The following is a 17738-nucleotide window of genomic DNA, read 5'->3' on the forward strand; positions in this document are numbered from 1 at the left end:
GGCTAGCAGTCTGTCTATTTTGTTGATCTTTTCAAAAAACCAGCTCCTGGATTTATTGATTTTTTGAATGGTTTTTTGTGTCTTTATCTCCTTCAGTTTTGCTCTGATCTTAGTTATTTCTTGTCTTCTGCTAGCTTTTGAGTTTTTTTGATCTTGCTCCTTTGGCTCTTTCAATTTTGATGATAGGGTGTTGATTTTAGATCTTTCCTCGCTTCTCAGGCAATTATTGCTGTAAATTTCCCTCTAGACACTGCTTTAAATGTGTCCCAGAGATTCTAGTACATTGTCTTCATTCTCATTGGTTTTGAAGAACATCTTTATTTATGCCTTCATTTCATTGTTTATCCAGTTGTCATTCAGAAGCAAGTTGTTCAGTTTCCATGTAGTTTTGTAGTTTTGAGTGAGTTTCTTAATCCTGAGTTCTAATTTTCTTGCACTGTGGTCTAAGAGATCGCTTGTTATGATTTCCGTTCTTCTGCATTTGCTGAGGAGTGATTTGCTTCCAATTATGTGGTCAGCTTTAGAGTAAGTGCGATGTGATGCTGAGAAGAATGTAAATTCTGTAGATTTGGGGTGGAGAGTTCTGTAGATGTCAATTATGTTTGCTTGGTCCAGATCTGAAAGTCCTGGATATCCTTGTTGATTTTCTGTCTCGTTGATCTGTCAAATATTGTCAGTGGAGTGTTAAAGTCTCCCACTATTATTTTGTGGGAGTCTAAGTCTCTTTGTAGGTCATTTAGAACTTGCTTTATGTATCTGGGTGCTCCTGTATTGGGTGCTTATATATTTAGGATAGTTAGCTCTTCTTGTTGCATTAATACTTTTACCATTATGTAATGCCCTTCTTTGTCTCTTTTGATCTTTGTTGGTTTAAAGTGCATTTTATCAGAGACTAGGATTGCAACCCCTGCTTTTCTTTGCTCTCCATTTGCTTGGTAAATCTTCTTCCATCCCTTTATTTTCAGTCTGTGTGTGTCTTTGCACGTGAGACAGGTCTCCTAAGTACAGCACACTGATGGATCTTGACTTTTTATCCAGTTTGCCAGTCTGTGTCTTTTGATTGGTGCTTTAGGTCATTTACATTTAACGTTGATATTGTTATGTGTGAATTTGATCCTGCCATTTTGTTACTGGCTGGTTGTTTTGCCTGTTAGTTGATGCAGTTTCTCCATTATGTTGTTGGTCTTTACCATTTGGTATATTTTTGCAGTGGTTGTTTCTTTCCATGTTTAGTGCTTCTTTCAGGAGCTCTTGTAAGACAGCTTTGGTGGTGACAAAAATCTCACCACAATTGCTTGTCTGTAAAGGATTTTATTTCTCCTTCACTTATGAAGCTTAGTTTGGCTGGATATGAAATTCTGGGTTGAAAGTTCTTTTCTTTAAGGATGTTGAATATCGGCCCCCACTCTCATCTGACTTGTAGAGTTTCTGCCAAGAGATCCACTGTGAGTCTGGTGGGCTTCCCTTTGTGGGTGACCCTACCTTTATCTCTGGCTGCCCTTAGCATTTTTTCCTTCATTTCAACCCTGGTTAATCTGACGATTATGTGCCTTGGGGTTGCTTTTCTTGAGGAATATCTTTCTGGTGTTCTCTGTATTTTCTGTATTTGAATGCTGGCCTGCCTTGATAGGTTGGGGAAGTTCTCCTGGATAATATCCTGAAGAGTGCTTTCTAGTTTGGATTCATTCTCCCTGTCACATTCAGGTACACTGATCAGGTGTAGATTAGGTCTTTTCACATAATCCCGTATTTCTTGAAGGCTTTATTCATTTCTTTTCACTTTTTTTTCTATTCTTGTCTTCTCATTTTATTTCTTTGAGTGATCTTCAGTCACTGATATCCTTTATTCTGCTTGATCAATTCGGCTATTGAAACTTATGTATGCTTTGTGAAGTTCTTTTGCTGTGTTTTTCATCTCCATTAAGTCGTTTATGTTCTTCTCTAAGCTGGTTATTCTAGTTAGCATTTTGTCTAACCTTTTTTCAAGTTTTTAGTTTCTTTGCATTGGGTTAGAACATGTTGCTTTAGCTCAGAGAAGTTTGTTATTACCCACCGTCTGAAACCTGCTTCGGTCAATTCCTCAAACTCATTCTCCATCCTGTTTTGTTCCCTTGCTGGTGACGAGTTGTGATCCCTTGGAGGAGAGGTGTTCTGGTCTTCGATGGTTTCATCCTTTTTGCTCTGGTTTCTTCCCATCTTCGTGGATATATCTACCTTTGATTTTTGAAGTTGGTGATTTCAGATGGGGTCTCTGAGTGGATGTCCTTTCTGTTGATGTTGAAGCTATTTCTTTTTGTTGTTTAGTTTTCCTTCTAACAGTCAGGCCTCTCTGCTGTAGAACTGCTGGAGGTCCACTCCACACCTTGCTTGCATGGGAATCATCCACAGGGGCTGTGGAACAACAAGGATTGTTCTCTGATCTTTCCTCTGGTAGCTTTGTCCCTGAAATATACCTGCCAGGTGTCAGCCAGAGCTCTTCTGTATGTGGCATCTTTTTGGTTATACAGGGGTCAGGGAGTTGCTTGAGGAGGCAGTCTGTCCCTTGTCTGCTTGCAGAGGTGCTGCTTGGCTACCTCAGGCTCTGTCCAGATGCTGCATAAGTCTCCTCTGGCTTTTGCTTACACAGGTAAGATTAGCTATGGTGGATGCCCTTCCCCCCACCGAGCTCAGTGGTCCCGGGTCGAGCTCAAACTGATGTGCTCTGTGGGAAACTCTCAAGCGAGAGGGCTTTGGATTGCTGGTCTTTGTGGGGGTGGGACCCACCAAACCGTATCACCTGTCTCCCTGCTTTCAGCTCTCCCTGTTTCTGGGGAGTCGGAAGTTCTATCCTGCAGGCGCTCTTGTTGCTAGTCGAAACATCTGCCCAGATCTGTGCTGACAACCCACAGCACCCACTGGAGCTGCAGCTCAGATCTGTGCTGGAATTTGTGGCACTTTTCAGTCCGGTGGGGATCTCCTTGTCTATGGGTTGCAAAGGCCATGGGGGAAGCGCAGTATCTGAACCATAGTACTGGAGGGGAAGAGACCCTGATCCTCTGGCCAGTTGTATTTCCTGAGTGAGGCAGCACCCCACCCTACCTTGGTTTGCCCTTCTTGGGCTACACCCACTGTCCGACCAGTCCTATTGAAATGAACCTGACCTTGGTTGGAAATGTGGAGATCACTCACCTTTTGTGTCACTTTTGCTGGGAACTGCACTCTGGAGCTGTTCCTGTTAGACTATGTTGGTGGAAATCCCTATATTAACTTCTTAATGCATCTGTTAATCTGACTTCTACTTGCCTCTTTTGTGATTTCCTTTGACTACTAGTGAAGTTCACTTACATTCAGTTCCCCAGGTTTTTACTGGGACCTTATTCACATTGGCTCCTCTCCCTGAACACATCCCCAGATTCCAGACTCAGGAGGAAAGCAGGTGTTTAGCATAAACCACAGTGATTGTACAAAGAGGGCACAGAGAGCCACTCAGTGAGGGAATAGTGGGAAACTTCCCCAAATCGAAGTTCCCAGATACCAGCCAGGGCAGCAGGCTCAAGGTCTGCTGTGTTAGCTCTTTTTGTACACTGATAGGATCAACCCCAACCAAGACCTGAGAGCACACCAGTTCTGATATCAGGAAATTTGGAAGACTGGAAAGCCAAATCCCAAATGTCCACCCCACAGGTTCTTTAGCTCTCTTAATTTGCTTCTTTACCTTAACATCAGGTAAACTATGTATCATTAAGCCTTCCAAGCGTTACCTGCGTGAGACTGTTCTCAATCCATTCTAGTAGAATAATTTCTGACTTCTCACAGAACTTTGTATATATTTTAAAGCAAACATTAAGAAAGGTATTTTTTTTTCCATTGGAAATAAATAGATTTGAATAGTATTACCCAACGTTTCAAATTTGCCTGTTAGGTCAACAAATAAAGCAGAAAAGCTAAATGATAATCCATTTCCACTGAAAAATTCTGAAGTTCTGAAACTTTAAAAGCTGACAGTTATGGAAAGTGATTTTCTGAAGAGAAGAACATTTTAGGTCAGTGTGGACTAAGCTATTTTTATGAGGGGAGAGGAGAGAAAACCTATTTTACAATGCATAAATAGGCAAAATACAGAAATTGCAAGCCTTGGCTAAAAATGCATCTAGATTTATATTACATCTATACATGGTATATTGGCTGAAGTTGCCCAATTAAGTGATTTCTAGACATCAGGGTTAACATAACTTAAAAAAAATACCTGAGATTGCAGAGTGTTGAGGCACTAAAATTCAAAATTTAACTATAAAAGGTCTGTTTGTAGCTTCATTCAGAATCCATCTTTTAAGAAGCTTGGTTATATAACTTTTAAACCCATTGCTGACAAGAACTGAAAAATAGACAAGTAGAAAGAACCATGTGTTGTTGCAGGGAGCATTGGCTGGGGGTAGTTTTTGTAGGCAGCATGGAAGAAGTCATAAAATTAACCCAGAAAACAGACTAAGCAGTTTCATTTGCAGTGAGGTCGAACAGCTTTATACACCTTAATCTCTTGAAGTTACATGAGTGTCAGTAAAGAACAATGATGGGTTAAATCAGGGGTCAGCATACATTTTCCTTAAAAGGCCAGGCAGTAAAGGTTTTAGGCTTCGTGGGCCACTTATGGTCTCTGTAGCATATTCCTTTAAAAAAAAAAAATACTGTAAAATTGAAAAAACCGTTCTTAGTTTGCTAGCTGGACAAAAAACAGGCTAAGGACTGGATTTTGTTGGTAGGGTGGGACCTGGATATAGGTGCTGACTGCCACTGCTTTAGAAAACAAAAATTTCAACTGTCATCTTTATTTTTTAAAAAAATTTTAAATTTTTATTTTTTAGTTTTGTAAATTATTTCTTTTATGATGATTTAGAGGCACTATCTTCAAACCAGTACAAATATTTCATAAATAATATCCGGCCATTTTCTAACCAATTAAATAATTTGTTGTGTAATAAGCCACCTCATCTTTCAGCAAGAAATAAATTTGAATAGTAAAGACATTACATAATAAATAAGGACACAATTAAAATTTGCTTTAAATATTTTGGTGAGAGGACATCACACTTCTATTTAAATAAGAGAAACATTTTTACTGTCCAGAGGTCTTTTTTTTTTTTTTTTTTTTTTTAACACCTATTATGCCATGAATTCATAAGGAATCGGTTTCAACAGCTCAGGCTCCTTCCATTGGTTCTCACAAAGTGTGCTTCTCTGGGTGGAGCAGGCTGGCACTTCAGTTGAACCAGGTACCTTTCTCTCTGGCTTCTTTATTTTCTGATCATTTTCCTTCACGTGTTTCAGGAAGCTGTCTCGGCTCTTAGAGTGCTTAATGTGCTCAATATGCACATTAATTCTTTTGGCAAGAATATTGCCCTCAACTTGTTTGTTTACCACAATGCCAACAGCATGCTGGGTAACACTGTAGACTTCCAGTTTTGCCATGATAAATAACACTTGTGGGGTATTCCTTTTTGAACAGTACCCATTCCCTTGATGTCTACAATATCACCTTTCTTATACATTTGCATATGCATGGCCAAAGGAAAAACTCTGTTTTCTAAAAGGTCTAGAGCACATATATCGGGGGCCTCTCCTCTTTCCCTTTGTGTTTGTCATTTTGGCAAAAACTACTGGAAGATGGTGGTTCCAGCTGAAAGAACTGTCATCTTTATTTGCCTTAAACAATTTATGAAAGTATGAATGTCTTTAAGGAAAATTTTATTAATTATGAATGGCAAGGGACAGAACTAGGGTGAAGAAACAAGAAATAGTTTGAAAAGTTGCTTATTTATATTTTGCTTACTAATGGAGCTTTGTTTTTGCCATTCTTATTTAAGTATGTTCACATAAAATTTTCACTATTAGAGAATAACTATTTTAAGTCACTTTAGTCATCATTTAACTTGTCTTTTCATATGCTTTCTGTTCCTTTAAGGCTCTATCTTATAATCTTTAAACTGAATGAAGTATATTAATGAGACCAAATGATTGGCATACAACTTGAGATTCTTGGCAAGATGTCGGAATTACTATGCGTACAATTTATCCCATTCCTCCCATTTGTTTTTTAAATATTAAAAATAGTAAGGTTCATTAATAACCCAATTTTTAAAAATAGACATGTTTAGGACATGTCACATATCACATTAGAATTACTCAACACCGTGAGTCATCAGGGAAATGAAAAATTAAAACCATAGTAAGATACCGTTACATACTAACTGAAATGATTAAAGTGAAAAAGACTGACAATACCAAATCTTAGTAAGCATGTGGATCAGCTGGAAGTCTTAGACACTTGTAGCAGTGTAAAATGGTACGACCCCTTTAGAAAAAGTTATAGCAGTATTCTTATAACTAATGTACACTTTTCTGTGAGTTGATTCAATTTCTAGCTACTTTCTCAAAAGAAATGTAAACATATTACAAAAAGGCTTATGCAAGAATTTTTATAACAGTTTTTTTTTTTATAACTAAAAGTCCATCCAGTAGGAAATGGATAAACAGATTATGGTATATGATACAATGGGATTCCACTCAACCATTTAAAAAGTGAACTACTCAGGTGCAGTGGTGTGCACATGTAGTCACAGCTACTTAGGAGCTACTTAGTCACAGCTACTACTAAGACAAGAGGATTGCTTAAGCCCAGAAGCTTGAGTCTGCAGTGTGCAATGATCAGTCCTGTGAATAGCCACTGCCCCTGTGTCTCTAAAATAAATAAATAGTGAACTACTTTTACATTATGCAGTATAGATAAGTCTCAAAAATATAACACTGAGTGAATGGCATTCTAGAACAGGAAAATTAAAATATGGTGGAAAAGTTCAGAAAGTGCTTGTGCTGAGGAGGGCAGTTTGGATTGTTTGGGAAGGAACATGAGAGTACTCTGGTAGTTATATCCTACATCTTGATAGGGGTTTGCATTACACAGGTAAATACATTTGTCAAAACACATTGAGTTCTACACTGAAGATTTGTACCTTTGATTGTATATAAATTTTCATTAGAAAAAACTATAAATAAATATTAAACTCTCATCCATGAAATACATGCCAGGGACTAAAGGATAAAGTGCACTGATATCTGCAATTTACTTTGAAATGCATTAAAAAAAGTATGGATAGATAGATGGACAGATGTGATAGCACAAGCATAATGAGGCAGGAGAATGGGGTCTGGAGGCAGGGAACCTAAGGTCAATTCATGCTGACTTCCTAGAACTAAATCAGACGAAAACCCCAACTTTCCACATGTAAGTGGCAAAAAAAATTGGAGGCTACTCCCTTAGCAACCCCTCCTCCCTGCTTTTTTCTGTGTGGCAGATAGAAAATTGAAGGTATCTCTGATTGGTTGCTTTTTGCCACCAAGCAGACATTTGCATAGAGTGTAACTTTGTAATTTCACTTCAGCCTCTGATTGGTTGCTTTCCACAACCAATCGGACTGACTGCAAGCCAAGTCTTTGTTTGCATAGAAGTATAACTTTATAACTTCACTTTAGCCTTTGATTGGTTGCTTTCCACAACCAATCAGATGCTTGCATAGGGTGCAACTTTTGTAACTTCACTTCAGCCTCTTAAGTAGTTACAAGGCCACTACTTCATTTCCATAAGATGCACACCATGTAACCAATGGGAAACCTTTAGAGGGTATTTAAAACCCAGAAAATTCTGTAAAGAGGCTCATGAGCCCCTATGTTCAGGCCCACTGCCACCCTGTGGAGTGTACTTTCATTTTCAGTAAATCTCTGCTTTTGTTGCTTCATTCTTTCCTTGCTTTCTTCATGCACTTTGTCCAATTCTTTGTTCAAAACACCAAGTACCTGGATACCCTCCACTGGTAACAACAGTACTGGTATACTATTACAATAATTGCAACAATTACCTACATAATTACAAATACATAATTACAACAATGTTAATTATTCAGGAGGTGGGTATAGAGGTACTTAGTGTAAAATTCTTTCAGTTTGTTGTATTTTCAAACATTTAAATGTTAGGAAAGTACAATAGTGACATAAAAAAAGAAAATTCAGCTATATGCTATAAAATAATACACACCTAAAGCACAATGACAGAGGAAGATTTTTCACTATAGGAAAAATGTGTCCCAACACATTATGTTGTTAGCAAAGGTTACTGTGGCAGTTAGTGTATGGTGATTATAGTGGAGGGGAGTGGACTGGAGGGAGGAAAGGAGACCAAGCAAAAGGAGAAGAAAAAAGAGGTGTGTTAACAAAGCTTGTATATTACATTTATTTAATAAAATTATGTCTGCATATAGGAATATATGGAAATGGCACAATACTGTAGGATACAGTTAAAGCAGTAAACAAATGAAAATTTTGTAGTTTAAAATTCTTATGCTAACTACAGGAATATAAATAAATGAATTAAGCATTCAACTCAAGAAGTTAGAAAACAAACCCAAGGAAAGCAGAAGAAAAGAATTATTTCTAATAAAAGCAGAAAAAGAAGTCAGTTGAGAATAAAAAAATCTAGCATAAATAAATAATTAAATGAACAAATCAACAGGCTGATTCTTTACAAAGTCTAATAAATAGCTAAGTCACAATCTTACCTAATTTTTAAAAAGGAGAGTATTTTGCTCAACTCTATGCTATTGAATTTGAAAAGCTGTATTAAATTAATGATTTTTTTTTTTTTTACATCATTGACACAAAATAGAAAACGTAAACAGATGGTTTGACATTAAAGAATTTGAGGCTGGCCATGGTGGCTCACACCTGTAATCCCAGAACTTTGGTAGGCTGAGGTGGGAGAGTCACTTGAGCCCAGGAATTCAAGACCAGCTAGGCAACATAGTGAGACTCTATCTCTACAAAAAATAGAAAAATTAGCCAGCTTGGCACATGCCTGTAATCCTAGCTACTAGGGAAGCTGAGGCAGATGGATTAACTGAGCCTGGGAGGTGGAGGCTGCAGTGAGTCATAATCATACCACTGCACCCCATCCTGTGATAGAGTGAGACCCTGTCTCAAGAAGAAGAAGAAAAATAGAATTTGAGAAAGTTTGAGAAATGACTATTCTCCCTGAGTTCCTAAGCCTCAGATTCACATGTGAATTCAGCCAAACTCTTAATGAACAGATAATGCCAATCTTACTTGTATTGTTTCAGAGTGCAGGGAATGAGAGCTGCCATGTTTGTTCATTAAGTTGCTATAATATCAATACTAAAACTTCAAAGGTGATAGAATCAAAGGAAAGTATGGACTAATGACCTTAAAAAAAAGTGTCTAATAGCACATTAAAAGAGTACCTCTTTGGTTCAATATTAGAAACCCCATTAATAGGATTAATCACATTAATAGACCACAGTGTGGAGTACTAACCACTATGTGATCATGGGGAGAGCTACTGGGGACACAACATTGATAGACAAAGGAGAAAAATTTATATTATTTCTATAGATTTGGAAAAGGCAATTGAAATTTAGCATCATTTCCTTTTAATTTAATTTTAAGTTCTGGCATACATATGCAGGACGTGCAGGTTTGTTACATAGGTAAACATGTGCCATGTGGTTTACTGCACCTATCAACCCATCACCTAGGTGTTAAGCCCTGCATGCATTAGCTATTTATCCTGATGCTCTCCTTCCCCTACGCCCCTGACAGGCCTCAGTGTGTTGTTCTCCTCCCTGTGTTCAGATGTTCTCATTGTTCTGCTCCCACTTACAAGTGATAACATGCAGTGTTTGGTTTTCTGTTCCTGTGTTATTTTGCTGAGGATAATGGCTTTCAAATCCATTCATGTTCCTGCAAAGGACCTGATCTCATTCCTTTTATGGCTGCAGGGTAATCTATGGTATATATATGCCACATTTTCTTTATCCAGTCTATCACTGATGCGCATTTGGGTTGATTCTATGTCTTTGCTGTTGTGAATAGCACTGCAATGAACATAAATGTGCATAGATAATAGTATGATTTTTATTCCTTTGGATATATACTCAGTAATGGGATTGCTGGGTCAAATGGTATTTCTGGTTGTAGATCTTTCAGAAATCACCAGACTGTCTTCCACTATGGTTGAACCAATTTATATTCCCACCAACAGTGTAAAAGCCTTCCTATTTCTCCACAGCCTCACCAGCATCTGTTGTTTCTTGACTTTTTAATGATCACAATTTTGACTGTTGTGACATGGAATCTCATTGTGGTTTTGATTTGCATTTGTCTAATGATCAGTGATGTTGAGCTTTCTTTCATGTTTCTTGGCCACATGTATGTCTTCTTTTGAGAAGGTCTATTCATATCGTTTGCCTGTTTTTTGATGGGGTGGTTTTTCCTTCTTGTAAATTTGCTTAAGTTCCTTATGGATTCTGGATATTAGACCTTTGTCAAATGGAGAGATTGCAAAAATTTTCTCCCATTCTGTAGGTTGTCTGTTCACTCTGATGATAGTTTCTTTTGCTGTGCAGAAGCTCATTAGTTTAATTGGATTCCATTCATCAATTTTTGCTTTTGTTGCAATTGCTTTTGGCATTTTTGTTGTGAAATCTTTGCCTGTGCCTCTGTTCTGAATGGTATTGCTTAGATTTTCTTCTAGGGCTTTTATAGTTATGGTCTTTACATTTAAGTCTTTAATGCATCTTGAATTAATTTTTGTATAAGATGTAAGAAAGGGGTCCAGTTTTGATTTTCTGCATATGGCTAGCCAGCATCCTCAGCACCATTTATTAAACAGGGAATCTTTTCCCCATTGCTTGTTTTTGTCAGGTTTGTCGAAGATCAGATGGTTGTGGATGTGTGCTCTTCCATTGGTCTGTGTGTCTGTTTGGTATCAATACTACGCTATTTTGGTTACTGTAGCCTTATAGTGTGGTTTAAAGTCATGTAGCATAATGCCTCCAGCTTTGTTCTTTTTGCTTAGGATTGTCTTTGCTATACGGACTATTTTTTAGTTCCATATGAATTTTAAAGTAGTTTTTTCTAATTCTGTGAAGAATGTCAATGGTAGTTGAATGAGAATAGCACTGAATCTATAAATTACTTTGTTCAGTATCACCATTTTCACAATATTGATTCTTTGTATCCACGAACATGGGGTGTTTTTCAATTTGTTTGTGTCTTCTCTTATTTCCTTGAGCAGTGCTTTGTAATTATCCTTGAAGAGGTCCTTCATACCCCTTGTTAGCTGTATTCCTAGGTATTTTATTCTCTTTGTAGCAATTGTGAATGGGAGTACATTTATGATTTGGCTCTCTGCTTGTCTCTTTTTGGTGTATAGGAATGCTTGTGATTTTTGCACGCTAATTTTGTATCCTGAGACTTTGCTGGGATTGCTTATCAGCCTAAGGAGCTTTTGGACTGAGACAATGAGGTTTTCTAGATATATATTCATGTCATCTGCAAACAGAGACAGTTTGACTTTCTCTCTTCCTATTTGCATAAATCAGTCTTTCTTTCTTTCTTCTTTCTTTCTTTCTTTTTCTTCCTTTTTCTTCCTCCCTCCCTCCCTCCCTCCCTTCCTTCCTTCTCTCTTTCTTAGGATCTCACTCTGTCACCCAGGCTGGAGTCCAATGGCATGATCTTAGCTCACTGCAACCTCTGCCTCCTGGGTTCAAGTGATCCTCCCTTTTTAACCTCCTGAGTAGCTGGGACTACAGGCATACACCACCAAGCTCAGCTAGTTTTTGTATTTTTGAGAGAGACAGGGTTTTGCCATGTTGCCTAGGCTGGTCTTGAACTCCTGGGCTCAAGCGATGTGCCCACCACGGTCTCCCAAACTGCTGGGATTTCAGGCATGATCCACCATGCCCAGCTTGAACACTCTTTATTTCTTTCTCTTGCCTGATTGCCCTGGCCAGAACTTCCAATACTGTGTTGAATAGGAGTGGTGAGAGAGGACATCCTTGTCTTGTGTCAGTTTTCAAAGGGAATGTTTCCAGTTTTTGCCCACTCAGTATGATATTGACTGTGGGTTTATCATAAATGGCTCTTATTATTTTGAGATATGTTCCATCAATACCTAGTTTATTGAGAGTTTTTAACATGAAGGGATGTTGATTTTATTGAAGGCCTTTTCTGTGTTTGTTGAGATAATCATGTGGCTTTTGTCTTTAGTTCTGTTTATGTGATGAATTACATTTATTGATTTGCCTGTTGAACCAACCTTGCATCCCAGGGATGAAATCAACTTGATTGTGGTAGATAGGCTTTTTGATGTGCTACTGGATTCGGTTTGCCAGTATTTTTTTGGAAGATTTTTGCATTAGTGTTCATCAGGGATATTGGCCTGAAGTTGTCTTTTATTGTTGCTGATAAATGTATTTAATATGATAGGAATAAAGGGATATCTCTTTAATCTAAGTTGAGTGATTTATCTATCTCTCTGTTGTCCCTTAATGGTAAAATACAAAGAGCATTTCATTATAGACAGGAAGATAAGTCCATTATCACTATTACTATTTAACATTGTCCTGGTGGCACGCGTGAGTACAACTAGAAAAGAGAAAGGAAAAATATATGTAAACAGACGTGTACTAAAATCGGTCAGGGATTGCACGAGGGAAACAAGCATGCTGGAAAGCCTGAGTCAGGGATATTGTTCAAGGAACTGAACAATATCCTAGGGTACTGACACATGAGTTTGTGTTCTAACTGATATATTTGTTAATATTCTAACATTCTATTACATGATTTCTTTTCTTTTCGTTCTTTTCTGTATTTCTGTCTTGTCTTTTTATCTTTTACACAAACACAATTATTTATTAATCAAAGGGGTGATCCTAATTAAACCAACATTTTGAAATGGTTTCATGTAAAATGTTTTTGATAAAGATAATTGAACACAGTAATGATAAAAAAGCAGTAGTATGGGGATTTGTCCATCGAAATGAGCTTGTTCATTCTGGTAACCAATTCTTGTCCAAAGTGATGATGGAGTTTTTATTCTACTTTTTCACAGATCCAAGTACAGGTGACATTATTTATGATGCTGCCCACCACTAATTTTCTGTTTCACTTTTCTTGTTATTGTGCCTTCCTTCCCATCCCACTTCTGATGTTGAATCAATGTGCTATCTGTAAAAGTGCAGTCTGAGTTTTTCTGCAATCACCTGTAGTTTCTTTGAATTTCTCTCCCCTGGGTATGAGAAAAGTTTGTTGTTTTAAAGTGCTGTCTATTTTTATGGTGAGGTTTTTGCCATCAAAATAGATAATACAATCTTTTTTGGCCATAGCACCCTTTTTTCGCAGAGGTCTATTCCCACTCCTAGTTCCTTCATGTATTTATTTTTTATCAAAGCCTTTGCTGTCCATCAAGTGCCATCTTTCTTCCAACTGATGAACAGTGTCCATGGTGAGTGTCAGAAAGTGTGTGGAGTGAGCAGAGCAGGGTCCAGCATGGGAAACATGCTGTGCCCTCTTACATGATGTTATAAGGAAAGAATAAAAGGGCAATGGCATGACAAGGATGTGTCTGTGTTCTCAGATGCTTCAGGATCCTTCCTGTGTAGACTCTGTCTCTGGATATGGTGCCTATCTTAGGAAGATAGAGGCTGGGAAGAGGTCCAGCAGTCACCTCCATCTGCTATTATTCTTGATCCTGGTAGTTATTATATAGTTATTTCTTGTTTAATTAAAAGGCAGATATTCCAGTTTTAGTAGACATTTGTGATCCCAAATATATAACCAGCTAGTGGTTGGTTATATACATGAAGGAACTAGGAGTGAGAATAGCCCTCTGTGAAAAAAGGTTGCTATGGCCAAAAAAGATTGTATTATCTCTTTTGATGGCAAAAGCCTCACCATAAAAATGGTGGCAAAAATTAGAAAAATCACTCCAGAAATGTTTAGTACAATGCAATTCATGTAGAATTTTAAAAACATTGTACTTTCTATGGCTGTATTTACATATAATAAAGGGATGAAGCATGGACTAGAGAGGATCCACACTTACTTCATGAGAGTGGTTGCTTCTGGTGAATGAGCCTGCAGAAGTTGTCAAAGATGATTTCAGTGTATATCTGTAAGGTTTTATTTTCTTCATCTAAACCATATTCCTTAACTTCTTTGCTTTGATTTTATTTCTTACATTTCCCTTCTGAGTCTTTATTCCTGTTTCATTTGGAATCTTTGTCCCTCTGTAACATATGGACAGAAACCCTCTGTATCATAATAATTTGATTATTTTTACTTCAATATCTACCAATTTAATAATGGTGAGCAGGGGCCTGGCAGGGAGCTAAGGTAGCCCGCACCCTTCACCCTGATAAAACCTTAGCACATCTAACTGGGAGCTCCCCCAGCCACCTCAGTAAATAAAATACTGGGGAAAAATAAAATAAATAAATAAAGTGTACACCTTTAGAGAATGAGCTAAGCTTCAAGAGATCCCTGCCATTCCAACCCTATAGGAGACAGTGAACTTGCCCACACACCAAGTTTATAACTACTACAACCAGCATTTGGGAAAGCCAGCGCACAAGACTCTCTGTAACTAAGTAATTCATATAGCATCTTCACTCTTAAAGGCCCCAAGAATCAAATTAGGCTAAAATAAACTATAAGCATAAAGTCATATGCTTAAAAAAAACACAGTCCAGTAAAAAATAAATTCAAGAACAATTTGAAGAAATAGTCTACTCAGATGAGAAGAAATCAGAAAAGTCAATCTGGTAATATGACAAAACAGTCCTACAACACCCCCTAAAATATCATACTAGCTCCCCAGCAATGGATCCAAACCAAGAACAAATCTCTGAAATTCCAGATAAATAATTCAGAAAATTGACTATTAAGCTACTCAAGGAGGTACCAGCAAAAGGTGAAAACCAACATAAATAAATTGAAAAGAAAAGAAAAGAAAACAATCCAAGATATGAATGAAAAAGTTTCCAGAGAGCTAGATATCATAAGGAAAACAATCAGAACTTCTGGAAATGAAAGACACTCTTAGGAATATACAAAATACAGTAGAAAGTTTCAAACTAGACTAGAACAAGTAGAAGAAGGAATTTCAGAGTTTGAAGATAAGGCTTTTGAATTAGCCCAATCGGACAAAGAAAAAAGAATTCTAAAAAGTGAAGAAAGTCTCCAAAATATATTGGATTATGTAAAATGGCCAAACCTAAGAATAACTGGTATTTCTGTGAGAGAAGATAAATCTATAAGTTTGGAAAACTCATTTAAGGGAATAATTGAGGAAAACTTCCCTGGCCTTTCTAGATATCTAGACATCCAAATACAAAAAGCTCAAAGAACACCTGGAAATTCATTGCAAAAATATCATCACCAAGGCACGTAGTCATCAGGGTATCTAAAGTTAAGACAAAGGAAAGAATTTTAATAATTGTGAGACAAAAGCATCAGGTGATCTATACTGGAAAACCTGTCAGAATAACAACAGATTTCTCAGCAGAAAATGTATAAGCCAGAAGGGATTGGGGTCCTATCTTTAGCCTCATTAAATCAAATAATTGTCAGTCAAGAATATTGTATCCAGCAAAACTGAGCTTCATAAATGAAGCAGAGATAAAGTATTTTTCAGACAAACAAATGATGAGGGAATTTGTCACTACCAAACCAGCACTACAAGAATTGCTAAAAGGAGTTCTAAGTCTTGAAACAAAAGCTTGATATGCAGCAAAACAGAACGTCCTGAAAGCATAAATGTTATAGGGCCTATAAAACAATAACACAATGAAAAAAACAAAGTAGGTAACAACTAACATGATGAATAGAATAGCACCTCACATCTCAACATTAATATTGAATGTAAAAGGCCTATATCCTCCACTTAAAAGACACAAAATGGCAGAATGGATAAAAAACCATGAACCAGATGTCTACTGTCTTTAAGGGACTCATCTAACACATAAGAACTCACACAAACATAAGATAAATGGGTGGAAAAAGATATGCAAATGAAAACCAAAAGTGAGCAGGAGTAGCTATTGTTATATCAGAAGAAACAGACTTTAAAGCAATAATAGTAAAAAGAGACAAACATTATATAATGATAATAGGATTAGTCCAACAGGAAGATATTACAATCCTAAATTTATATCCTAACACAAGGGCTCCCAAATTTATAAAACAATTACAACTAGACCTAAGAAATGAGGGAGAGAGCAAGACAATAATAGTGGGGACTTCAATATTCCACTAACAACACTAGGCAGATCATCAAGACAGAAAGTCAACAAAGAAACAGTGGACTTAAACTATACCCTAGAACAAATGGACTTAACAAATATTTACGGGACATTCAACTCAGCAACTGCAGAATGTCCATTCTTTTCATCAGCACATAGAACATTCTCCAAGAGAGACTTTATGATAGGCCACAAAACAAGTCTCAATAAATTTAATAAAATTGAAATTATACCAAGCACCCTCTGAGACTACAGTGGAATAAAACTGGAAATCAACTCTGAAAAGGACCCTCAAAACTGTACAAATAAATGGAAATTAAATACTCTGCTCATGGCTGCTTTTTGGGTTAACAATGAAATCAAGATGGAAATTTAAACCTTTTTGAAATCAATTATAATATTGACATGACTGATCAAAACCTCTGGGACACAGCAGAAGCAGTGCTAAGAAGAAAGTTTATAGCATTAAATTCCCACATCAAAAAGCATGAAAGAACACAAATTGATAACATAGTGTCACACCTCAAGAAACTAGAGAAAGAAGAACTAACTAAACCCAAACCTAGCAGAAGAAAAGAAATAACAAAGATCAGAGCAGAACTAAATAAAATTGAAACAAACAAAATACAAAATATAAATGAAACAAAAAAACTGGTTCTTTGAAAAGATGAACAAAATTGATGGACCATTAGCAAGATTAACCAAGAAAAGAAGAGAGAAGATCCAAATAAGCTCAATTATTAATGCAACTTGGGATACTACAACCAATACCACAGAAATACAAAAGATCATTCAAGGCTATTGTGAACACCTTTATGTGCACAAACTAGAAAACCTAGTGAGGAGATGGATAAATTTCTGGAAATATACAACTGTCTGAGACTAAACCAGGAAGAAATAGAAACTCTAAACAGGCCAACAGCAAGTAGTGAGATTGAAACAGTAATAAAAAAATTTCCAGCAAAAAAAAAATTCCAGGACCAGATGGATTAACAACTGAATTCTATCAGACATTTAAAGAAGTGGTACCTGTCTTACTGAAACTGTTTCAAAAGGTGAGAAAGAGGGAATCCTCCCTAAATCAATCTATGAAGCCAGTATCATGCTAATATCAAAACCAGGAAAAGATAGAATAAAGAAAGGAAACTACAGACTCATATCCCCAATGAACATAGATGCAAAAATTGTCAACAAAATACTAGCTAACCAAATTCAATAGCATATCAAATACATAATAAATCATGATTTCATACCAGGGATACAGGGATGGTTTAACATATGCACATCAATAAATGTGATACATCACATAAACAGAACTAAAAACAAAAACCCTATGATCATCTCAATAGATGTGGAAAAAGCATTAAATAAAATCCAGCATCCCTTTATGATAAAAACCCTCAATGAGGCCGGGCGCGGTGGCTCAAGCCTGTAATCCCAGCACTTTGGGAGGCCGAGGCGGGTGGATCACGAGGTCAAGAGATCGAGACCATCCTGGTCAACATAGTGAAACCCCGTCTCTACTAATACAAAAAATTAGCTGGGCACGGTGGCGCGTGCCTGTAATCCCAGCTACTCAGGAGGCTGGGGCAGGAGAATTGCCTGAACCCA

At 37.2% G+C, this 17738-nt stretch overlaps 1 pseudogene; it reads right to left on the reverse strand.

Moving 5' to 3' along the window:
* Positions 1-12918: 12918 nt before the first annotated feature.
* LOC135270554 (fatty acid-binding protein 5-like) lies at positions 12919-13329 on the reverse strand (annotated as a pseudogene).
* Between the last annotated feature and the right edge of the window lie 4409 nt (positions 13330-17738).

Source organism: Aotus nancymaae, unplaced genomic scaffold, assembly GCF_030222135.1.
Source record: "Aotus nancymaae isolate 86718 unplaced genomic scaffold, 86718_ANA_hifiasm-v0.15.2.pri h1tg000064l_0, whole genome shotgun sequence".
Lineage (NCBI taxonomy): Eukaryota > Metazoa > Chordata > Mammalia > Primates > Aotidae > Aotus > Aotus nancymaae.